This window comes from Homarus americanus, unplaced genomic scaffold, assembly GCF_018991925.1.
Source record: "Homarus americanus isolate GMGI-L3 unplaced genomic scaffold, GMGI_Hamer_2.0 scaffold51216, whole genome shotgun sequence".
Taxonomy (NCBI): Eukaryota; Metazoa; Arthropoda; class Malacostraca; order Decapoda; family Nephropidae; genus Homarus; species Homarus americanus.
The window spans coordinates 421,608-448,710 of NW_024721271.1; the positions used below are offsets into that span (position 1 = coordinate 421,608).

The following is a 27,103-nucleotide window of genomic DNA, read 5'->3' on the forward strand; positions in this document are numbered from 1 at the left end:
TGCTACTATTATTATATATTTACATGAAATGCAATAAAAGTTAAAATGTATATTTTCTTTGAAGTCATCAAAAAAGCTTAATAATCTTGCAGATGATAAAAATGAAGACATGGTTGAAATATAAGCTAGCCAATGCTGTACTATTACAAAATTATCTGCAAATGTCTGAAGATCAGTCATAAGAATTGGAAATTATTTAAATTATTTTCTTAGTGGAGAAACATTTTGGAGAAGCTGAGGAAAATATAAATGTGACCACAAATTTCTTTAAAAATTATTATGGATTTTTGTCAAGTCTTGTCTTCTACTTAGGTGTCAACCCAGATACTGTATATCCTGATTTTTTTTTTATGCCCTCGCCATAAAGTTTGGGGCTTTTCCTACGTATCTATGCTATTCTCTCCATCCGTGTAAAATATTTTTGTTAAGGGACTTGAGAAAATCTTCACAGATCAAAATGAATGTTCAGAACATATGAGCCGAGTTCTAGAATGCCTTTTTTCTGTCCTGTTTATAGAATTGTGATATGACAATCCCTTATCCGAAATTCCGAAAACCGAAAGTTTTTTGTGGAGCAATTTTTTTTTTTTTTTTTGGGGGGGGATCAGCCCACCTGGGCACAGGTCACTGGCCCGCGGGGCAAAAATGTAATAATAAATATAATAATAATAATTATTCATAGTAAATAAATTTTATAATAAAAAAAATAATAAAATAATAATAAAATTAATAATAATAATAATAATAACAATAATACAGTACTGTAATAATAATGATAATAAAGAAATACAAGAATGAAAAAAAGATCAAAAGTGAGAAACACGACAGACCTAAGAATTATTATTATAATTACTATTACCTGTATTATAATTATTATTATATTTTTGCCACCAGGCCCCAATGTGGGTCAGTGACCTGTGCCCGGGTGGGCTGATCCCTGTAAAAAAAAAAACCTAACCATTCTGAAATCCGAAAAATTCTGAAATGCATTTGGTCCCGAGGATTTCGGAGAAGGGTTTGTCAACCTACCAATTTAATGGGATTTTATGGCTGGGGAATACAGCCTGTTTAGTGATGGTCTTCTATAATTTCATTTATTTTTGCATACGGTATATACTGTATAGCTGATGGAGCTCCTAAATCTATTTTGTATATCACTGACTTTTTCACCTGAATTGGATATTTGTTTGAAAATGGGAACATTTACTAATTCATTTAAGGTGTTATTTACTATCATACAAAATATATCCAAACTGTTCATAGATTAGATTAGGTAAAGTTTGAATAGGTTAGGTTAGTAATACTATAATGCTAAAGTTTAGTTATTCCAAATTTACCAATGTTATAAAGTACAAGATTGTTTTGCCAAACAGGGATAATTTAATGGAAATTAGTTCTCAGGCATTAAAATTTTTTGTTTCACTTAAGGTATTGTATACAATCAAAAGATAACCAAACTATGCCTAAATTAGGTTAGGTGAGAGGTTATTTAGGCTAGAAATGATGCTGTTTACTTGCAGTTTGTAATATGATTATCTTCTTTATATGGATTAGTCTCCAGAAAAAAAATATATTACTGTATCATAATTATCCTTATTTGGAACCAAGGTAATCCTGAATTTAGAGAGAGACAGTTTGTTGAGAGTATTACTGTACGCAACCACTTTTGACACCCTATAGCTGTTTGTAGATTACAGGTATATACAAAAAAGAAGGGAAGTCACCTTAAAGAATAAAATAATCTCTCTTCACCACTGAAGGCTTGTAAAATCATTATGTAATTAACTACCCTTTAGAAATACACATATAGCAGACTTAGTCATAAAATTCTTTCTTTTACAGTGAACTTTGGATGGAAGCTTGCTGTGCCTTCTGGTTATTACTATTTGTATCGGTCATAAAGTGGAGTGTTCAGTTCATTTAATTTCTGCTTATGTAGAACTTTTCTCTTACTATTTGTCCAAGTGACTCCTAGATAAACTTTATTTCTTCTTTATGAGCTTTTATGTTTATGTAATTGGTGAAGTAACATGTATGCTTTCATCAAAACAATTTATTCTGTACATTTTCCAGTCTCCTATTACAAATGACCAAATTTTGGAAGAATTGTGAAGAAATTTCAGTTTCATTTTACTCCTCTGCTGGTCAAAGTGGTTTGTTTTTCTCATACTGTTTGAATCCATCACTGAAGTATGTAGATTAAACTGTGGAAGAATCTTATAAGTGTAAATTTTTTTAATTGAATATATCAAAAATGCTGGAGAGACTGCAGGCTTTAGTATGAACCAAAGTAAACAATTGTACTAAGCAAAGGGTGTTCTCGGACATTGTGGATACAATTGGCTTAGATGAAAGTTCCGTAAAATTTAATTTGTTTTGAGGGGTCAATGAAAATGTTTCTTGTCTATCCAGTTTAGGTGCCAGATATTAATGAGTTTACTGTATAAGCTACATCCAACAGCAATTTTTCTGAACATTTGCTGAAGTACCGTATTCTACTTGTTGGTTTTAACGTTCACAACTGAAGCAGTTACTTCTGCTTCTCAACTAACAAGCTGATTAGGCAGTTACTTGCTTTGAAGAAGTAATGCAAATTACTGTATTATAAGATACCCATCCTACCCATCCTAACATTTGAGGTTTTTCATAGAGTAAAATACACAAATATAAAAAGAGAAATGCAAAATGGCATTACTTGTAAGATTCCTCTACCAGAGTTGTTCCTGGCTATTACAGAGTTATTAATTTCTGCAGGGTAAAGCATCTGTGACTGATTTAGTCATTTACTTTGTCACTCTTTCACCAAAAAGCTAGTACTGTAGTTATTTTCTGGAAACTGGGATAAATATTATTTTAAGTACAGTAGTTTATATTTTGGGAGTCATTTCTTGTATTGAAGAAATGGTGGCATGTGCCAGAGTCTCTAAGAAACATTACAATTATCAATATTTTCATATGTTGGAGAACCAGCAACATTGTTTTAAGATACAGGACACTATAGTAATTAGAGTAGAATTTTGCCATCAGAATTTTAAGGTATGGTACCTGTATATTTAAAAAGTACAGTACAGGTATCCCTTGATTTATGGAAGCTCGAGTTATGTAAGTTTACTTTAATAGAATCCTAAAGTATGGAATGAATTTTCAGGTATGGAAGAAAATTCCACAGTAATGGAAAAGTTTGAGGAATTAAAGCAATGGGGAAAATTGTTTCACTGAACACAAAAAAACTGTTCTGTACACTATATAAAGACATTTATGCTAATGTACCTGTAAATTAAAATGACATACAGTAATAAATTGGTGTAGCAATCATAGTTAACCTCTTGAGTATGATATAACATAGCCCTTTGAGTAGAATGATGTAGCCCCTTGAGAATGATAGTATAACCCCTTGAGGAGTATGATGACAACCCATTAGTATGACAATTTAACCCCTTGAGTAGGATGATGATAACCCCTGAGTATGATGACTTTACCCCCAAAGTACTCATAGGTTAATAGGGATGGTACAAGAAGGTAGGAACTGCCACATCAACTTCTGTGCTGTTCTCCAAAGTTTTTTGTAAGTAGAATTTTTACTATAGTACAATATTTCTTACTATTTAATATCTTTTCTATTAAATTTTGTCTGAACTTGAGAATATTTTTTTGTCATTACTTAATTCTTATGAGGACAGATTAAGGCAAGTTGTGCTTTTGCTTTTTATGGGGCATGTTTTTGAAGACTTACCCATCTGTGACTTGAGGGATGCCTGTCTTGAAAATAATCAAACTTGAAATTACGGAAAGGGAATCAATCACAAGAAAAGGCAACATTTTAAATAAATGAGATTGAAAAGTCTTTTAAAAGATTGTGTGGATTTTATAAATGTAGTTATTATTATGAGATAGGCTAGGAGTCATCAATTAAGAATTTGTGCTTTCTTCATCATTAATCCCACTCCTAATTATTTTTCTTAAGTCCCCTATAGTATATGGTTTGGATTAATAATTGCCTGTGTAATGTCACACTGAATTCACCTTTGACTTGACTGCCATGCTGTACAGTATATTTGAATTTATGTAACTTTTCTCTCAGCTACCTGCCTTATTTTACATTTGAGATATTAATTCGTGTGTCATGCTAGTAAATTTCACTTCTCTAGCAAACAAACTGGTAAATGTTCCAGATATTGAGTTTGAGAACCTGAACACTAAACCGTTCAATGATGAAGAATTAGTGTTAAAAGAATTGTTCATGAGGTGGGAAGGAAAAGTTCCTCAGTTGCACATGTACTGTAGTATGTCTGTGTATCCAGCGAGTAATTTGCAGTTGTACAACAGTATGGTTTACATTAGTTAGGCCTACTGATTTCTCTTGCTATACATGATGAAAAATATTGCAAATTAGTTTAGAAATCACACTGGTAAAGCATCTGCCTTTCATTACACTAAGCATGAAGAGTTGCTGAGGCAACCGTGGAAAATAACATGACTGGAACTAGCATAACCAAAGGGGTAAAGAAAAAATCCTTTTTTGCAATATTTTTAAGATAAATTTACAACATAAGCCAGACCAGAAACTTGCTTTGTAATGGAAATACTGTATGATATATGCAAAGTAACAAACTAACAATAGTGTGAAGGAATTAGTATTTACATACTAAGTTAGATAGATTATAATTCATGTTAGTTTCACCTGTTGAGAAATGTTAACCAGGTCCTGCAGAACATTAAAATAAAATGTGAATACGGTAATAATTGTAAAAGTGCAATATCCTAAAGTAGTTTAGGTGATGCATTGGTCTAATCTGTATAGTGATAACATATTTTGAATCGGTAAAATAGTTGCTAGTATGTCTTACTAAAACTTGTAGATGATTTGCTTGAATTACTTTTCAGTTACCGTACTGTACCTGTAACTGTACAGTTGTTGAATTTGGGAAAAAAGCTTATTTCTGCTTATGTATTGTCACAGTCAAATACAATATTATTCTTAGAATTGAAAACAGATTAATAACACAAATGAAACCACAGAGGGTACTAACTGTAGAGAGTTTAGTTTCTGCAGTGTGTATATGTTAGTATTGTACAGTTGAAGATAATTTTACCAAGGTTGTAAATTCTTTTGCATGCTAGAAGATGGTGGTTGTCCAATGCACACTAATAACCTGCAGTTTACTGCTCAAATTCTTTCCATTGCTGAATCATTTTATTAACTGACTGTTCCAAAAATTATTTTCATTATCTGATTTACTTCAAAATGTTACTCTCAATTAAATAGTATATTGATAGGTGCATAGTTCTTAGAAATATTTATATACAGCTTTATAAATGAATACAGTGTTTGATAATACAGAAACAAAACTATCTAAAATGAAAGAAGAAGCTTCATGCATTAGTCATGTACTGTATCTTTAAGTTATGGACACTCTTGATTACCACCACATGTTTCTGTGAAGTTTTTGGCTAATCAGGGATTTGAAAGAAAGAAAAAATACAGCAACACTTATATTTACCACAGCATACAGTAGGTATCAGTATAATACAGGTACATAAAAAACTTTTAATTTGTCTTCAAGTACAGTATTTGGAATTCCAGGTACATTCATAGTTTTGGAGCTTCAATTATGGTTTATGTGCAGAATCAACACAATGTCGAAATGCAATTAGACTAATAAAGGTACACCTGTACTGTATTCTTGGAGTGAAAATTAATCTAAAAGTTAAGAAAAATACTGTACTACTGCTTCTTGTGTAAACACAGGTTTATATAAATTGTATTAGTTTCTGATATAGTACAGGATAGTGTACTGTACATAAATTTGAAGGAAAAAAAGGTTAATAATTTAAAGTGATATTGAGGTAAGTCCACCAGTTTAGCTTTGTGTCCTTTTCAGGGGAAATATCATATTTTTGTTATTGTATTAGGGTTTGCTTTATCTTATATAATAAGAGGTCCAAACAACTGTGGTGTTGAAGAATTGATTAATCTTTACTGCTGAAGGGAACATTCTTGGACCATTTCAAGTACAGTACCGTATATCTTTGATTTAATAAAAGCTACTGTGTATACTTGATTAAGTTTTAAATACAGTTTAATAAGTTTAGTTAAGGGTTTAGAATTAATATTGGACAAGTATATGGACAATAGATGCCTTCTTTAATAATATAAAATACATTGTATAGTACATATACAGGTATTGCTTTTCATGATGCAGGTATTGCAACATATACAAATTATGATCAATAGGATGTATTCTGTGATGTTACTCATAATTTTTTATCCTTATTATATACAGAATATCTCATTTTCAAATAAATAATATATCATTATTTTTTTTTATCTAACCCATATTGCATGTTATTAAATACTATAATTTGGAAGCCAATGAGGATAAAAGATAAAAAGGTTAAGTGAGATGGATTGATTTAATTTTTTTAAAAAGAAAGCTTATGAAACGAGTATATATATATATATATATATATATATATATATATATATATATATATATATATATATATATATATATATATATATATATATATACTGATAGCTTTCATGTAATTCATCTTCAGGTTTCCTGTCACATGCACCTACAGTGATTTACTTGCTATATATATATATATATATATATATATATATATATATATATATATATATATATATATATATATATATATATATATATATATATATATATATATATATATATATATATATATATATATATATATATATATATATATATTTTTTTTTTTTCTTACAGTATCAAAGACTTATTTGTCTTCATGAGAAACAAAAACCATTTTTAAAATATGCATCAAACAATGTCAAGGTGTTTGAATATGTGTAAATGGGAGTCTAATGAATATTGAAGTCTTTTGTTTTTAATTAATTATTGATGAAATAACATTTGTACAGTCACTAATGTATGACTGAAGTAGCCACTCCTTGAAAAATTAACTGCTACAGTCTACGGCAACTATAATCATTAAGTCCACGGGGCTAAAAACTGGCCCCTAGAGATTCAAACCTTGACTTGAATAAATTGAAATATTAAATTTGAATGTTAAAATGTTCATCAAAATTCATTTACACACCAGACACTTGGTATGACGGTACCAGTGCAGTACCTTGTTGAGGAGAAGGTGGTGTCTTAAGCATATGTGTTTGTGGTCCACTGCTGTTTGGCTCAGTTAGAAGACCTTGACAAGTGAATCAATAATTCATTACAGAATGGAAGGAGGATGGCGAGATTAAGTAATTTAGTAGTGAGTAAGGCATTACACTATGTCATACCCTGACACTATTTTAGGAACACGGGAAAATTAATAAAAGACATCAAGTTTTGTAGGACTGTGAATGAAAGGGGAGAGAAGAAGTCACTTGTTGATTTTCCTTTGGGAAGTATAATAGTGAAAAGAGAGAAGCTGATGTGACTCAGTGTAATGAATAATTTTGCAACTAAGGATAGTTTCAACAATTAGAAATACATCATGTGATGTCCGTAGTAGGGATAAGCTGGTGACCCTTTTTTGGTGTCAATATTAACTACAATATACTTAATAGTGCAAAGAAAAATGAAAAGTAGAATTGTTTTGGTGAAAAATTTGTCAGATTTGAGAAACACCGGGAAGTTAGTCAGTCTGGGATATAAATTACAACTTAATAGTATTGAAACCACAGCATAAGTGAGTCATGGTTTAGTTAATGTGATAACTGAGCAAGTACTTTAAAAAGTTTTGTTAATTAAAATATTGGTCAATCTCATAAAGAACTAAGTGATCTGGGTTTCCTTGACTATGCTAGTAGCAAAAGAATGAGTGTGTTGCTAATACAGTAGTATATATATAGGATGTATAATGCCCTGGCAGCGAGTCTAGTACACTAATACTGTATTTGACTTACCGGTAATCAAATTCAATTGCATACTCATATATATATATGTGTGTGTGTGTGTGTGTGTGTACAAGTATCATGCACACCCACAAAAAAAAAATTATTCGGCACCCTTACGGAGTGATACAATATAAAACGGGTGCCGAATAATTTTTTTTGATGGGTGAACAGGTATGTAAGAGAGAGGTGCCGTGGATGGTATGTGAAACGTGCGGTATTTGTTGACATTTACTTCTCGGGCTTATATGAGTAAGTAAGCCAATCAGAAATCAGCTTCGATCTGACCGGCCAATCACAACAGTCAGTCCATGATGTTTTGGCGACGGTCACTATGGCAACGTATAGCGAGTGGGTGATGCCAAGGTGAGGTGTTGATAGTGCAGGTGGTGTTAAGCTCGTGTATTGAGTAATGAAGTGCCGTAAAGAATTATCCCCCGGGAAGAAATACGGTGTAAACGATTTGATGTACCTATGAGTTGTGATATTGTTGTGTATAGTTTAATAGTTGTCTTAGTCGGAAGCTGTTAAGTTAATGCTCGCCCGAAAAAGTTGTGGGAAACTTTTCGGTCTTGGAGTAGACAAGTGGATGTAACTGTCAGCTCATTGTCTCTCCTGTCATTATTGCAGGTAAGAATACAATAGCCATATAATATGATACACTGTATGCTTGGTGTTAATATGTATAGCTAGTAGTTTAGTACCGTATTTCAACTACCGTACATTTTCATTCACTAGATTAATTTCTTATTTAGAGTCATCCTCACAGTTTTTGTTTTTCATGTCAATTTATTGCTAGGCTAATCATCTTATGTAACACTAGTGTTTAAGCACAAGTAATATGAATTATAACAGTTCTATTTTGGCCACTGATAAGTTACTAAATGTAATGAAAATCTGAGAAACATGTAGGTGTTCTTGTGACTTATACTGTACTGTTGATACTGTGATGCAATCGTTTGTGAATGTTTGTACTGTACAGCATTTTTTCTAGTCTTCCATTTATATTAGAAACATTATAGTAATGATAATAGTATTGCTAGTTCATTGTCTATAACAAATTTGTACGTGAATATACACCTTACTATGGGTCACAGCTCAAGGTTGAAGAAGCCACAAATCCAGAAAATTGTGAGGGCAAACTTTTTCGGAGTGAGAGCTGTAAACTCTTGTTACAATCTAACAGAGAGTGTTGTGACGGCACCGAGTGTGAGCTCTTTCAAGACAAGACTTGACCAACACTGGAGCAGGTTCAGGTACATTCTTGAGCCAGTACTTGCCAACAGTGTGTAACAGAGACATGACCAACCGCCCAAGTGGCCAATGAGCCGATCAGTGGCGAAGAGGCTAAAAGTAAATATACCAGTACTTAATGGACCTATTGTTGAAACTATCCAAAAAACTCTCCAGGATTTACTTAGAAGTAGAAAGTAGACCGTGGCCTCTGCATCTTGGGTCTTTGTCATTCAGCCACAGTGCTGAAGGTGTGTGTGTGTGTGTGTGCCATTTCTAAAGTAAATTCAAAAGCATATTTTCAGTCCAGACAGTGGACCCATGAATTACAGTGTAGTACTTTTACATACTGTATACAGGTAGTATAAAAAAAATTTAAATCTGTCCTCAAAACTGTTAATTTAGTGGTATACCTCTGTTCTTAATACAGTACATTATTGATCTGTACTTTTTGAAAAGCATAAAAAATTTTGTGCAATATTTTATTGTACTGGTACTGTACAGTACTTGAATCATATTGCCTATACCCAGTTCAGGTATATGTGTGTTGGCTTCCTAAATTTTGAAATTTATTTGTTTAGAAGGTATCTTTTATATCTTAACACTATAGTACCTGTTGTATGAAGTATTTGCGTGATAAGGATTTTTTTAACCAGCTCATATGAACTTCGGGATTAAGTTTGTCAAATGTCTGAAATGGCTTTTTGGACTTAATAAAGCCTAATTTCGTTCCGAATTTTCACTAATGTGTTTGTTATAGTGCATAGAATGCAAATTTGATGGGGAAGCAAGGAAAAACCAACTTTGTATTTACTTTGGAAATGGCACGTAGACTGTGACCTTTTGTGCTTCAGTGCATTGGTGAAAATTGTAACTGTATTTTGGCTGATATTAAAAGGGACAAGCAACTGAGTAGTGCTGAACTTGGGTATGGATCTCAGTAATTTTAGTTCTCTTAAAATGAGACACGGCTCAGCAGTGGTTTGTTTTATGAAGCACTGAAGATTAGTTAGTTATGTAGTGCAGATTTATAGAAGTGTATTCTGTAAAATATTCGTTATACCATACAAGTTTACATTGATTCAACATTTCTATAGACAAAGCAGGTATACATTATACATAGACATTACAAATATACTGCACAAATAATATATAGTACTGTACAGGTACCTAGGTGTAGAGTCTTTGGCTTGCTTGTCAAATCCTTAAGTAGCAATATTGAGTAATTTTTCTGTATGCATCCTGACAGTATTTAAATTTTTTGCATTAAAACAAATGTTATAGGAACATCCTGAAAGGAAAAAAAGAAGACATTATTTAGTCCACAGTTATTTTAGATATTTTTATTAAAGCTTTAATTCCTCTTTGGTTCATTTTGATTAGGAAGTTCTGAGCATTTTTATCATTATTGAAAGTGATCATTTTTTGGAGGGTCCTTGGACATGAGAAGGAATACTGTACTGTATAACAATATACACTCGGTACCGGTAATGTACTGTACTAATATTTAAGCAAGGAAATTCAGAAGGTTTTTCTATGGCGAGATCCTCAGTCAAGTGTCGTGTCCTATATTTGTATATATTTTTAAAGAATGTACCAGTATTTCATGTCTTATTACTTTTCTGAAATTTTAGATAATATGAAACAGAAATATCAAGTGGGAAATACTGTATATACATAATGGCCTTTCAGTGAGTGTCTCATTAAAACTGTTGACCAGCAAAGCTGCACCTCTCAATGGAGCCATTCTGTTTGCTTATGGTATAAGTCTAACACTGGGAATAATGTACAGCACAGTACAGTATATGAAAAATTTTCTTAAGAAAAAATTAATTCAGTAGTACTGTGCTGTGCTGTATTAATCTTAATCAGGAAATGCAAAAGTAGGTGACCTGGGAGTCTCATGGGTAATCCGGTAAAGTTGCCATGTACTGTGTGTAATAGGTACCTGTAACTCCTGTTTCTCTATACTGTACATCATTAGGTTAGTGTAGGTATTTATCAGAAGAGGTTCAGTGGATTGTCTGAAACTTAGCATGGTGCACTCTTTCCCTCCTAGAGATGATGTACTGTACCGTACATGCTATGCTGTATATACAAAAATACAGTCCATATTCTGTATAAAAATTAGGTGATAAAAGACTCAACAATAACTTTTAAAGCTTTTGTGAGTTTTATTTGCTAACGGATGGGTTATTACCAATTACCTGTACATATTTGTTGGGTGAATATTATTCAAGGTTTGTTTGGTGTTTTTGTAAGATTTATTGTAAACACTTATCAGTACAGGTAGTACATTACCCCATATTAATGTACATTAGTGAAAAACATGAGAAGAGTATGTACTGTATGCACAGAGAAGCTGTAAAAAGACTTATGGATAAAAATGTCATATTAAGCGGGAAACTTGCCATGTATAATGAGTGATAGATTGTTGGAGAACATTTTTGATTCCTTAGGGCTCAGGGGGTGAGATAGACTTCGTGCCACATAAATTTACAGGAATTAATGAATTTGTAATATTGCATCTGTGCATTAAAAGCACAACAGAGACGTTTACTATAGTCATTGTCACTGCTCAAGCAGCTACATAAACAGTTTAACAAATCGCTCATTTAAAACTTTTGAAAAAAAAGTACATGATAAGAAATTATTTATCTTACAGTGCCACCATCCTAATATATATATATATATATATATATATATATATATATATTCGGTTAATGGACGTTACAGCGTAAATATCCTGGTAGACCAAATCCAACTCGGTAGATAGCATACAATAGTAGCACGCACTAAAACCTTTGGGTAACCGGGTCATCTTGGCGTATACCTAATGGAGTAGCGACTCTGCCATAACAGCTAAGAGGGCGCTTGGAGGTCCTGCAAATAATTCCCTGTTCCACATTGTAAAAGTAGGTTGGCGATACGAAGGCCACCCAGCCGTAAAACTTGCTCTATGTCTGGGGGCAACCGGGACACCAATGCATCAGGTTATCATGGCTAACTTACGCAAGCGTGGAAAATAGCCGCAAAACGTGATGATAATGTTTCCTAGAATATTTGCTTTAATGCATTTTATCATTTAGAAAAATTCCAAACAGCCCGTCAAGATTTAGAGTTGTCTCTCACTTTCTTATCCATCATATTTTTTACTTACTGCATACATTTATTCGTAATTATGTGACCAGCAATGGCCACGGGGTTCGTTGGCACACACACAACAAGCGCGACTTGTTACGGTTGGTTCCTGTGTCTTTTATCTTTGTATACTCCATTGAGCTCGACGCGATTATTCACCTCATGTGAGCGTGTTGGAGTGTGCTGTTTGATCTCTCTTATGGAAGTAATCTGTCATTCGAAGACGAGTCGTGGCGAGGACCTGCCAACCAACTGGCGACACAGAATGCCATGAGAATCATGGGGATTTGGCGAAAACTAATCTAATCTCCTTTGTGTTTATTCAGTTTTTCTCTCCAAATTTTATTTTATATTATTTATTTATTGGGATTTGGCGAAAACTAATCTAATCTCCTTTGTGTTTATTCAGTTTTTCTCTCCAAATTTTATTTTATATTATTTATTTATTGGTTTTAATTCACATCCCCCAAATTACGATTTCCTGGGAAATATGGCCGAAAAAGCAATCTTTTGAGAGATATAAAATTAGGGTAATTTTTTTCTTCTTCTCAAAAACCGTTTAACGAACGCATATCTCCATAACACGGAAAACGGTGTTTTTTGGGATGTGAATTTTTGGCCAGACATACAACTTATGGAGTGGCTGGCTGTTCAACCCACCCCAGATTCACATATGACGCTCCTTCGACATGTAACCTGATTAGTATTGAGATTAAATATTCTTTCGACTATTAATACATGTTTACAGATACTGACAAAAACAAATACTCGGAAACTGCTTTATCAATGAGTTCCCTTTAGCCACGAGAGTAGTGCCACGGTGCCACATGGATAAGGGAGGCATTATAGGGGGTAACAGCACAACTGGAGGTCACTGTACATTTAATACTGAATACTGATTTATTTATTTATTTTTACTTAATTTCCGGAAAAGGTTTAGGATCAGCAGCAACACAAAGGGGGGTGAAGGGTCTGTCAGGAAACCGGAAACGCATTTTTTTTATGATTTAGTTCTGGTGCGAAAAAAAAAACCCTGCTAGGATTTTTGTTCCGATCTCAGTTTCTCTATGTTGCTGTTCGTTAGCTGTGGACATTGTTGTGTGACGGACCAGTGTTGAAGTGGAAGGTTGAATTTAATGTGAAAAGTCCAAATAAGAAAGAGAAAAGGAAAATACCACACACCTTCCCGTACACAAAGGTATATATCCACCTGTCTATACGTAAGTGCAATTCATACATGCCAACAAAGGTACCGGCCGGCCCAGTTACATAAAGCTTTCTACCTCGACACCTTAATAGTGGCTAGGGAGAGGGTAAAAAGAGTGCTGGTTGCTAATGGGTCTCGATTGACTTTCAGGGAGGTCAAGATGGCTCACTAGTTAAAGGAGCTTAACACACAACACACACACACACTGGACTATATGTTAATTTTAGAATGAGTTGTGATTTTGTTTACATATTAATGAACTTCGAATAATTTACCAAACTGTAAGTGTAAATTGAATATATTGACCATTTGGGTAATAATACCATTTTATATATACCGTATTTTGGTATTTATTTCCCATCAGCGATAACATCATCCCCCCCACAGTAGCCATTGGTTCATTATATGTCGATACAGTTATCACAATATAGAGGAACACTGTATTACTACCACTATACCATGCATTCATATACCACAATTCGTTCCCCCTTATTATATTTTTACGAGTGCTCTCCTTCAGCGCCCTGTCAATGTGTCGTTAAGCCAGCCACTCACACGAGACTCCCTTCCTGAAAACTGAATGGTCGCGAAACTAAATTTACTGTGAATGATGATTGTGGCAATAAATATGTTGTTTTACTTTTTAGAAAATGATAATGTAATTAATAATGGTTTACTAATATTTTAAATTGTGGATTTCTTATTTTTTGATAAAAGATCAGGCTATATGTTAGGTGGGCGTCATAAGAACAAGTGACTGCATCGACCTGTTGTCTGCCGGTGTCAACAGGACGAGCGCTGCCCCAGACCAAGCAGTAGAAACACTGCCAAACCTCGCCTCCTTCACCTTGACCTATAATGACATTGTTTGCCAGAACTGAACGGGTTTACAGCACCATTATTAAGGGAATTATGCCCTTTAAAATGCATCATAGACTGAGTGAAAGCAAGCCCAACAATGGTTATTGTGTTGGTAGAGTTTTTCTGTGTGGATTGATTGACCGACGCTTTCAATACTCCCTCGCCCTCCGTACAGGTGGAGGGAGGGGGAGATGGTATTCAGAAAAGCTATGTTGTACAGGTAAAGCCGACTATCATTTCGAAAGCAGTTTTTCTTCTGATACGTGCGTTTATTTCTCATCTGGGATATAGTAAAAGTGATCGAATGAATAATATAATGACTGAATAAAGATAATTTTGGTTACTTAAATTTATGGTGTCTAAGGAACGTAATTTTCCAAAGACACTAGATGACTATGGTGGTATAGGGAGCACGAACACCGACCTCTGACGTGTGTCTTATGAGTAAGTTTGTGTTTGATTTAGTTAGGGTAGTGAGATTAAATTAAATTGTGATACATTTATAGTTGGTGAGTGTTTACACGGCCAATGGACACCAAAATGATGTAATGTACCTTGTGATAGTTAATTGATCAGTTTATTGAATCACTTAACTAGGTTAGTTGATTTCATGCAACAGGTAGACATCTAATGAGCGTGACAACAGTGCAACTGGTCTCTCGTACTTCGTCCAATTAACGTCAGTGTGCATCCGCTGTTGACCAATCAGCGTCAAAGGGTTTGCGTTGTTGTTCAATAAACGTCATAGTGCTTGCGCTGCCGTCCAATCTACGTCAAGGCGATGGCGTTATCGTCCAATCAAAGTTCAGGGAAGGTCCGGGAACACATCTAGGGAATATCTAAGGAGAGGGGAAATAGTCTGGGGAAATAATTAGATATAAGGAGAAGATTTTCGAGGGATTTTCTACTCGGAAAATTGTTTGGGGGAAGTACTGTAGATGGAGGTGGGAAGGATTAAAACCATTTTCTGTTAGGGGAAATTATTAGGTTAAATCATTTGATGTAGGGAAGAGGCATAGGAGCCTTTATCTGTGAGGGGAATTATTATTTTAGGAGAAATAATTTAATGTAGGGAGAGAGGGATTCTTGGAGGGGAAAAAACAAGTAGAGAAAATTAAATCTGTCGGGGAGCATTTATGTAAGGGAAGTAAATAGTGTTAAAAAGTTATAATTCGTAAATATCAAGACAATTTAGCGGTGGAGGGTGAGGGGGTGGGGGAGGGGGGGTGAGGGGGTGGAGAAAGGATTTTATTATCGTGGGAGGTACTGAGGTAAATATTGAATAAACGACAACATCAAAGAGTAAGGGGTTTTCTGTGACGGAAAACTGGGGCACAGAATATTATTATTGAGGCATTTGAAACGGGGTTGAAAAGAAGGCAATGTGTGTTGGGGGGGGGGGATATTGTCGAAGGAATGTAGAAGACTAGGAACAGTTTCTAAAGGCAATTGCTTGTTTGGTTATACTGTACGTTGGTTGTGTTTGGTTTGGTTTGGTTCGATTGTGTTAAGTCAGATTTGGTTTGATGAGGTTAAGGCAGATTAAGCTAGGTTAGATTTGATTTGGCTTTGGTTAGATTATGTTTAGGTTAGGTTAGGTTAGGTTAGACTAGGTAGGACATAGGCTAGGTCATATTAGCCGACAGCAGGTCACATCACTACTGTGGGCCGGTGTTTACAGAGGGCAGACAGATGAGGGTCCTTGTGGCGCTGTGTACTTTGGCTGATAACCGATAGTCGATGTGTGTGTGTGTGTGTGTGTGTGTGTGTCACGGAGGTCACACAAGAGATGATAGCAGCAAACAATTCTATATCCACGTCACTTAACCCAAACAGCAGCAGCTACACAGTCAAGACCCAGTCAGCAGTCAGTGTTTACTTCTCGTGACAGAAGAGTGGTATCCCCCCCCCCCAACCCAGCTTGATTTACATATATGAAACATTGTTCATCTCTGGCCAGTGACACACATGGAAATATTTCATCTGAGAGCCTTCGGGAGATACTGCTTGTACCGTCCGTCGCTACTCCACACTCACTCACTCACTCACACACTCACTCACTCACTCACTCACTCACACACACACTCACTCACTCACTCACTCACTCACACTCTGTTAACTCTCTCGACCATCCACAACAGATAGGATGTAGATGGCATAGAGTCGAAATTCTGGGATACATCGACGTTAAAAACAACCTTAGGTGAAGCTCTGTACTTCGACGAGATTTTAGTTCCACGAATTGTAATTGATAACATTTAGTTCTTGGAATTCCACGCCGTAAATAATGTAGGAAAATATTACACAGTGGGCAGTCAGTAGCGACTCCTTCACAAACCACCAGTAACACCTTTAAGTTTATGGTCATGAGTCTTGATACTTGTGTATATATTAATCGCAGTGTATGTATGTAAGGATCAGTGTGTGTGTGTGTGTGTGTGTGTGTGTGTGTGTGTGTGTGTGTGTGTGTGTGTGTGTGTGTGTGTGTGTGTGTGTGTGTGTGCAAATTAACTCGCTCTTAACACCATATTTTTTTCTTGTTTTGGTGACTTAGACAAAAAAGTTCAAGTTGTTTATGGTTGAGAATTAATATTAACATTTAAATTATTATGAAATTACTATAAATTATTACAATAACAATTTACACCAACCATGTCAGTTTACACGTGGGAAATCAAGAAGTGTTAACAGAATAAAATTTGTTATTACAATTACTGTTACTTTTTATGCGTAAATTATTTGTTTATTAAAAGAACTTAAATGTCATATTATTTACACTCGTTAATTACTCTAATGTCGAGTTTGTAGTTGTGTATTGATGACTTAAAGTTCAGTAATTACCGTCAATACTCTGCTATACTGTAAAACATGAAATTAAGTACTTGTATACACACGCTCACGACAGACAGATGTACAGTCACTAAAAAAAATATCTATAAAAAATTGTGTTGAAAACAATATATAACACAACGGACGAAGGATTTTGACAACCCTACCGGAAGAGTCAGTCGGAAAATCTCTTACGACTCTTAGATTTTTGTTACACCCTGTACAGTTTATATGGCCAGGGAAAAAGTTGTCAGGGTTTTTGTTCAAACTTTTCGTGACGTAGAGAGAAGTTTCCTTGGTGTTCGAATCGAGGGAAAATTGGTGATATATGTTTTTTCCCTTGACGTAACTGTTTCACTTCAGCTACGACACAGAGATAGTGGTTTAAAAATGTCTCAGAATGTGCCCCTTAGATTACAATAACTACTGTAGATGTGTTTTGTTCTTATAACCAATGCATACATTACGAGCCTATAAGAAACTGGACTCTGGTTTATAGTGATTGATATTTGAGGGTAATTTTCCTCTCCTCTCACTCATTGTCGAGTTAGGTTCTCTTCCAACTGGTCTCTGTGACGTCCAGAAAATTAGGTTACATCCATAGAACTGTCGATTGCTTTATTTATTTATTTATTTATTTATCATTTAATGTATGTGTTTATTCATGTTTTATCATTTTTATTCATTGAGTTACTTAGAAGAGACCAGTGTATAATCAGAATAGTTGTCTTGTTTATCCCCTAATTTATAATGTTTAGACACCTCCCTCAACTGTACTCGTATTGTACTAAACACACATCTTCCTGCCGTCATGAGGAAGGAATCACCAACTTCCATGGTTCTTCTTCCCGTCCGCCCTCAGTCCAATATCTTCCTCACTCGGATCCCTGAAATATTTTTGGCAGAGAGAGAGAGAGAGAGAGAGAGAGAGAGAGAGAGAGAGAGAGAGATCGGTGAGTTATTCCAAGATTTTGACCAAGTTGAAGGAGGGAGAACTTTGGCTAGGGTCCACTGCCCGTGTCTGTGGGTGGATGGGGCGGGGGTGGAGTAGTGGGGGTGGGGTGAGTCATTGTGGTCACTCAGATGACACCAAACACGACAACTTCTAAACCATTTTCTCTTGATATATAAGCGTCAGGTGACCCATGAGTGTTGACCTGGCCTCGTTTAACTAACAGGTGATAAACATGATGACAGGTGATCTAAGACTGTTCTCTGTGTTGTACATCTCGTTGTGTTGTGTAGCGGAAGAGGAGAATTGAGACCTTGTTGTCACTCTATACACGCATATGTTAGCATGACTTTTGGCCAACTGTCTTCTCGTTGGGATTGTGTTTTGTTTATGTGCAAACGTTTATACCTCCCATACCTCTCACACCTCTCGTAATTCTCATACCTCCCATACCTCTCACACCTCTCATACCTCCCATACCTCTCACACCTCTCGTAATTCTCATACCTCCCATACCTCTCACACCTCTCATACCTCCCATACCTCTCACACCTCACACCTCTCATACCTCTCACACCTCTCGTAATTCTCATACCTCCCATACCTCTCACACCTCTCATACCTCTCACACCTCTCACACCTCTCGTACCTCTCACACCTCTCGTACCTCTCACACTATGCCAGACAAATGATTCATACCAGGAATTTTACTAGGGTTTATAATTACCATAACCAACCCAACCCAACCCAACCCAACCCAACCCAACCCAACTTCCACCTTCCTTCATTTGCCATTCTCATTCATCTCCTTCATATTCCACTCACCTGCCGGAATATTACGACAGGCAGATGAGTCGAAAATGATGACACAGTTCACAGAGTTTCACTAATGAGGTAATTAATGTTTCTTTTTACCTTTGTTTACGTTCATTAGTGTGTGTGTGTGTGTGTGTGTGTGTGTGTGTGTGTGTGTGTGTGTTTTATTGTATCTCATAGAAACATTAATAAAAGTAGGGATAGTTATTTATTTATAATTTTTTATATTTTTACAAGGTTTATTTATTTATCTTGTCAAAATACGAGAGAGAATGTCAAGTTGTCGTTATTTTTCTCACCACAAAGGGAGTTAGTTCACTGTCTGAAGGAAATTGACATTTTATTAATTACCTTAAAAAAATAATACTAACAAGAAGAAGAATCCCGAGAAAGGCAATTTACGTGAGTGGTAATTTGGATAAAGTGGTTCCCGTCTTTAGTGGTCTGTCTGTTATGAATGGGTGACGAGGAAGAAGAGATGCTGGTTCCCTATATAGTCTGTCTGTCATTGGTAATTACCGTCTATATGTCTGTCTTGTAGTGTAGGTTTTTGCTGTGTTCTGTGAAGCACCTTTGTCTGTCTATACGAGTACATACATACATACATACATACATACAACATGATTATAGTGCTATAATCTGGACTACCACTGTGCCGTTTTTGCATCCTGGGGTCCCTCGAATTTTCTTCACTACTTCAGAGGCTAAATACATTACCACTATAACCCGGAAGAGCCTCTGTTAGGGTAAGAAGGGTGAGGGAGAGGTAGGGGAGTGAGGGAAGGTAGGAGGGTGAGGGAGAGGTAGGGAGGGGGGGTGGGGTGAGGGGGGGTGCTTCTGCCTGGATGCTGTTTCAGTCCTGAGTGGAATGTAATGGTAACTTGACCCCTTTATCTCTCTCTCTCTCTCTCTCTCTCTCTCTCTCTCTCTCTCTCTCTCTCTCTCTCTCGTGTGATTCACCTCCTCCTCCTCTTCTTACCCAATTCCTCTTTCCTCTTTCTTATTCTTTAACATTTATCCTTGTGTGTGTGTGTGTGTGTGTGTGTGTGTGTGTGTGTGTGTGTGTGTGTGTGTGTGTGTGTGTGTGTGTGTGTGTGTGTGTGTGTGTGTGTATAAAGGAGAGAGGGAGGAAATAAACCTCGTAAGGGAATGGGGAAGTTTTCACCTGGCAGGATATATATAGAGACATAGAGAAGATTTAGTAGACCAGGAAGAGGATGAGGTTAGCGGTGAAGTTACGAGGCAAAATATGGAGCCGAGACTGAAGGGAAGGTGGAGGAGGAGGGAAGATTTTAGGACTAATGGATACTGTTATATGGTGGGCACGTGGATAATGGTGGTAGACACGTGGATAATGGTGGTAGACACGTGGATAGTAATTGAGTAGACACGTGGATAATGGTGAGTGAACAAGTGGATAATGGTGGTAGACACGTGGATAATAGTGTGGTAGACACGTGGATAATGGTGGTAGACACGTGGATAGTAGTCAATTGGTAGACACGTGGATAGTAGTGGTGGTTGTTGTTAGTGTTGGTAATGGAAGGTAGAGAAACTGTTGGTAATGGTGGTAGTAATGGGAATGGTGATGGCAATAGGAGATCTCTTATTTCCCGACACACACACACACACACACACACACACACACACACACACACACACACACTGTATCTTTTTCCGATAAGCTCCACCTTCAGTATAAGTCTTGGCACATAATCACACGTAATAAACCACATCCTTCAGAGCTAGAAACTCCTCCTCTTCCTCCCTATCTTGTTTCCTACCTAAATCTTCCCTCCCCTCCCCTCCTTGCCTGCCTGCCCCCTCTCTCTTCCAAACCCCCTTCCCATCCACACTACGCTGTCTTCCCATTCTTTCTCCTTATCTTCCTTCATCATCTTCTCTCTCCCTCTTCCTTACTTTTTGACACGCTTCCAACACCATCTCTTTTATCCCGTTCTATCCCCCTTCTCCTCTTATTACATTTATCTGTTTTTCCTCTTCATCTTTCCTACTCCTCTTCACCTCTCTCTTTACTCCTTCCTCTATCTATCTTCCCCCCCTCCCTCCTTCCTTCCTTCCTCCTCAACACCGTGCTGTAGTCGGTAGGTAGGGAGGCAGGTGGTGGTGTAGTGAGCGTGACAGGGGAGGCTAGGATGAGTGGAAGTTATGCCTGGGGGTCACGACAATCGGAACACCAGGCGGGAGGGAGGCACAGGTTCACACTGGTGATCACATGGCCTACTTGTGTGTGTGTGACCCCTCCCTCCCTCCCTCCCCCCTTCCTCCCCTTCTCCCCCTCCCTTCCCTTACCCCCCTTCCTCCCCTTCCCTCTCCTCCCCTTCTCCCTCTCCCTCCTGCACCTGGTAACTGCGTCGTGGTGTGTTGTATAGAAGCAGCAGCTGTTTGTTATGGGTGATGGTTGTTGTTGTGTAGGTGAGGGAAGGAGGGGTTATTAGTGGTGGTGGTGGTGGTGAAGATAGCGTTATATTGCGCCGTACACAAGAGATGGGGTGATGGCAATAGCATCCCTCCGTCCATCCGTCCGTCCATCCGTCCGTCCGTCTGTCCATCTGTCTGTCCGTCTCTCCGTCCGTCTTGTAAACACAATAACTTTAACACATAGAAATGAAATGTCAATGAAACTTGGTATAGGTGGACGGGATCGATAATTAATAAGTATTTTCTTACCTGAGTGTAGGGAGTTATTGCCCCCCCTCTGTCTCCATGGTAACGGGGGGGGGGGGGCCTGGTTATCAATCATTATATTGTAGTGGTAAAAATTGTGGTGGAGATGGTGGTGGTGGTGATGGTAGTGGTGGTGTTGGAGATGACAGTGATAATAGTGTTGGTGATGGTGATGGTAGTGATAATTATAAATATGACGGAGCTGATGGTGAAGATAACAGGTGCAGGTGTAGGGGGAGAGAAGGGGTGCTACACCGATTGTGAAAATGAGGGTGACGCTATTATAATAATGCTCTTGGTGCTAGTATAGTGTTACGGTGTTAGTAATGGTGTATACAGAAGGAGGAGTGGTGCTAGTGGTGGCGTGTGAGCCCCAAGGGATATATCATGTTCGGGTAATCAATAAATTCGATCCATTAAGGTGACTACGTGTGTGTGTGTGTGTGTGTGTGGACGGTCGGTGGGTCAGGCCAAGCTAAGCAGCAGGGAGGGAGGGAGCCAGGCAGTCAGTCAGCTAGCCAGGCAGGCAGACGGACCCTCCTCACCCCTTCAGTATCGTGGTAACTGGCACCACGCCCTGGCCTTCCCGGAGTTCCTGATACATACTTCATCACGTGTCGCTCGTAGCCATACCGTCACACGATAAGCAACACGGAGAGAAGAACGGAGACCTCAGCACCAAATATGCCTTTTAGGTGGATATATCGGAGACTGTGTGGATTATGCTCGTAGACGGTGTGGATTATGTTCGTAGACGGTGTGGATTATGCTCGTAGACAGTGTGGATTGTTATGACACTGAGGCGTTGTTACAGTGGAATTTAAACACAGTGGGGGAGGTGACGTGTGCGTGATCAAGCAGGTGAGTGGCATTCAGGTGTGTGTGTGTGTGTGTGTGTGTGTGCACACCAGCTGGGAGCCAAGACTACAGAGACTCACGCCCGCCCAAACGGCCCATACCTACTACGTGAGGAGCTGCTCGAATACCTCCCTTCACCTGACCTTTTGTTGTGTGTGTGTGGTGTGTGTGTGTGTGTGTGCGTGTGCGTGTGTGTGTGTGTGTGTGTGTGTGTGTGTGTGTGTGTGTGTGTTTAGCTAAAGAAGTCGAAAAATAAGAAATCAAATAAAATCCCAAATATAACATCATAATTAATAAGATTCACACCTAGACTGTTACATTCACTTAACATCAATCAAGTGAGTTTGGGTCTCCGCCAGGTGGAGAAGGAGAGAATAAGGTTCCTGTCCTCTGTTGGTCGACCTTTCGCTTTCAGGAATGAATTTATTGCCCGGAGAGATGGGAGTATAGATACGGTACAGCCGGATGCCGACACGATACTTAAATGTTATCGGGGATGGGGAGGAAAGGGGGTGAGGGGGGGTTAAGGAGGGAAGGAAGTTTAAAGGGAAGGGAGCGTTTAAGGGTGGGAGTTCTTTTAGGGAATGGGTGGGGGTGGGGTTAGGGTAGTGAGCTTTCACCTTTTTTGGACAAGGGACTTTAAGGGGAAAGGAGCTTAGTGGAAAGGGAGGCCTAGGGAGAATAGAACTCTAAGGGGATGAGAACTACACTGATGTTTGGGGGAGAAGGAGGAAGGAAGGAGGGGGGGTAATAGGGGAGGGGGTTAGCATTCCATATCGACTGTTGAGTGAGTTAGCCCACCATCAGGTCCTCCTCACAGTAATTGACTAAACTGTGAATCGAAACTTTTAATGGTATGGCTACGCGGGTCATCTAGACATGTGCAAGTGTATGTTAACAGGTAGGAAGGAAGGGGGAGAGGAAGGAAGGAAGGAAGGAAGGAGGGATGGGAAGGAAGGAAGGAAGGAAGGAAAACGTGTTCTCTTGATCCCTGTGTTTCTATGTGTGCGTCAAGGGGAAATTATTTGCTTTGGCTTAGATTAGGAGGGTATGGGTTAGGTTAGGTTAGGTTAGGTTAGGTTAGGTTAGGACAGGACGGAATTGGTTTGGGAAGGCAGGCAGGTAGGGAGGGAGGGGGTGTAAGCTGCACCTGTCGCACAATTAAACTAAAAAAAATCAATTTGTGGTGTTGAAAGAAATCACACACACACATACACACACACACATGTTAAGTTAGTGGAGGTATTGATGATTTGTAAAAATGTTTTTACTGTATATATGAGTGGTGAGTGAGTGGGTGGTGACAGAGAGGCGGGGTAGAGCTATGATGTAGGCGGCCAGTCTGGTGTGGTGTTGCTGACCACTTCTATTATTCATGCTGCTCTGTGGGGAGGGGAGGGGGAGGGTAGGAGGGCAGGGGGTAGGAGGGAGGAGAGAAAGGAAGGGAAGGGGAATCAGCTATACTGACCTCAGGATTAAAGATCTCACCTAATTTTTTTTTTGCTTCTGTGGACGTTTCTCTTCCACTGTAAGTCTATTTACTCGTCAGTGTTTGGGGTTACCAGTGTGTGTGTGTGTGTGTGTGTGTGTGTGTGTGTGTGTGTGTGTGTGTGTGTGTGTGTGTGTGTGTGTGTGTGTGTGTGTGTGTGTGTGTGTGTGTGTGTACTATATAATGTTTGTCTCTTTATTGATGTAAAGAACAATTTTAATATTTTGGGAGGATTCTGTTAATGAGAATATCCATTAATGAGAAGTCTGTTATTAAGAGGGTTTTCTATATCCATAACTTTACTGAACGGTCCGTTATTGAGAGGGTTTAATATATGTGGCATTAGTATTATAGTATTTCACCTGGTGTTATATTTAAGTGTATAGTAGCAACTTAAATGGTGTTCAATAGCGTATATCACCACTTGCACCTTGGCTCATCTCACTTGTCATATCACACTACAGGTTGGCAGACACAACAGAGGTGATGGTCCTCCCTCAGCGGCCTTAACACAGGAGTCATCTCAAGAACCCTATTGCCGTCCCAGCACTTACAGCGGCCTTACACACAAACGTACCCAGCACAGCCCGTCCTATACTAGTTCATAAGAGTTGACCGTCTAGTGTGTGTGTGTCAAGACGGCTGTCAAAATGAGTGAAACAGAGGTGTCTTGGTCGTATAATAATAAAAACAGGTAGATATATTTATTGAGAGGAAGTCTTTTGCACGTTTTGTATTTAGTATCTGTAGTGCACTTGTTGACACCTGTGATATACACCTGTTGTCAATAGCTTATATCCACGTTCATCATTCTGTGGTATATCTGTCTTTATTGAATGATTAATTGTGCTTGTAATATACCTGTATGTTTGTTATTGTTGTATCTCCCAATTGTTGCTTCTACTACAGCTGTCATTGTAGCATACCCAGTCATTAATACCCCATCTTCACCTGACGTTCATCTGTCATTGTAAATATACCCGCTGTTGTTCCCCGTGGGGCACTTGTCATTATAGCATAGCCTTATTGTCACCTGCTCTGTATTTGATCTCTATACTTTTGTTCTGTAGTATAACTCTCTCTGTAGTTGTTGCTTGTAGTATAACTCTCTCTCTGTAGTTGTTGCTTGTAGTATAACTCTCTCTGTAGTTTATATACTGCTGCTATCGTCGTCTACCTGTTGTGGCTTGTTGTATATCTTATAGTATTCTGTTGTTCTTTGTATTATTATTATTATTATTATTATTATTATTATTATTATTATTATTATTATTATTATTATTATTATTATTATTATTATTATTATTATTATTATTATTATTATCATCCTGCTTGGGTGTTATTGCTGGTATTTTAGGATAATCTCTGTTACTTATGATAGTTAATGTTATATATCCACTGATGCCTGTAGTATAACTGTTATTGTGAACCTATTTACCTGTCATTCATTACATATCCTCCTTCACCTGTGGTACACCTGTCATAGTAACGTAATTACCTTCACATATAATACAATTACTTTGATTTATAATAACATTCATTATCTCTCTCTACATACCCCCCCAAGTGTTTCTCATTGTGTGTGTGTCTGTCTCTCCACGCCCAGGTCTAACCACATTTCTACTGTACATAGAAGACGGAATTTACTGGTCTGTATGTGTGTGGGTGGGGAGGGTGGGGAATGAGGGGGGTGAGAGGAGGAGAGCGTCCATCCACAGGCAATCGCCCTTCCCACAGCTTCATCCCAACAATCCCCAACTCATGTACCCCGTGTTATTTTTCTGCTCCTCGGGATTTGGGTTCCTAAAGCCTCCGTCCTCCTCGCTGGCTTCCGTCCCCATAGTCACATAAAAATATCCCCCAGAACTGCCTCCCCCCCCTTCCCCCCCCTTCCCCCCTTCCCCCCTTCCCCCCCCTTCCCCCCTCCCCCACCAATCTACTCCCTCCTGGTGGGTCTGGTCCTTCGATATTGTTGTTTGTTTTCTCTGTGTCTTTGATGGATACCTGCAGGTGGGTCCTCCTCAGGTTAAGGTCATCTTTATAGCTCACCTGGTGGTTAATTTAGACCCATGTTCTTGGTCACCTTTATTCTTGAGATCTGGTTTATTTAATTTTGTTTTTTCTTGCAAACTCTCAGTGATTTTACGTTTTTTTTGGTGGTGTTTCTTGGCCTTTGTCTCGTAAATATTTCTCAGTCATAACGTGATCTTGTTTCTCAACTGAAGCTTCAGCGAGTGTTTTGAAAGTCTTATCTTACCGTATTAATTTTTTTCCTTCGTGTTCTCTGCCCACTTCTCTCTCTATTTCCTTTCTCTCTGTCGGAGCTCCGTGTTCCGTGCAGCGGTTACCAAATCCAAGAGATTATTTTTCCATCAGCACTGAGGGTTTTCCGGGAATCTGTTCGTGCTTTCTTGATAATCTTTCTTCTCCTCCACACACACGACCTCCGTCACCTTGATCCTTAACTATCCTCCACCCTCCATCAGTACACCATAATCAACGCCCACTGTCTTACTCTCTGTGTCAAGCCCAAAGTGTCTCATGATGTCCTTGGCCAACTGCATGACGCGATCTTTTACACTCTGGCCATATTCAATTCTCTCTTCTGTGATAGGCCAGCCAGCCACCCTCCTCCCTTCTTCAGGATAGTGTCTTTCCCCTCAACTGGGTCTTATTCCCACACTGAAGGGGAGGTCACCGTACTCGTCACTCCTTCCCCTTCATGCCTGATACAAGAGTCCAATCTACACGCTAATTCCCTAACCACCCCTCGCCCCTTCACTGTCACACACACACACACACACACACACCGTTTGTATCTTCCCATCTCTCTCTTTCGTTTTCTTTTCCATTCCCTTCTTTTCTCCTTCCATCTCTCTCTCTCTCTCTCTCTCTCTCTCTCTCTCTCTCTCTCTCGCGCGCGCGCGTGTGTGTGTGTTCCACTCTTGGTATATTTTCCAGGTAATCCTCTTTCCCCCTTCTTTTTCTCTCCCTCCCTCCCTCTTCCTTCCCTCTCACCCTTTTCATGTCTCCCTCTCTTTTCCTGGCTACTTTCATCCCTCTTTCACCTCTCAATTCCTGGTCTCTTCCCTCTAGTTCTCCCTCTCTCCTCCTCTTCCTTCCTTCCTCCCTCCCTCTTTTTTCTCT

At 38.1% G+C, this 27,103-nt stretch overlaps 1 long non-coding RNA gene across 1 annotated transcript in view; it reads left to right on the plus strand.

Annotated features, from left to right (window-relative positions):
- The first annotated feature begins 8,248 nt into the window (after positions 1-8,248).
- Positions 8,249-27,103, plus strand: part of LOC121861666 — a 34,286-nt gene continuing 15,431 nt past the window's right edge. Inside the window, exons 1-2 of the long non-coding RNA XR_006088056.1 lie at positions 8,249-8,512; positions 24,421-24,650. This is a non-coding gene — a long non-coding RNA (uncharacterized LOC121861666). The remainder of the gene's footprint in view (positions 8,513-24,420; positions 24,651-27,103) is intronic.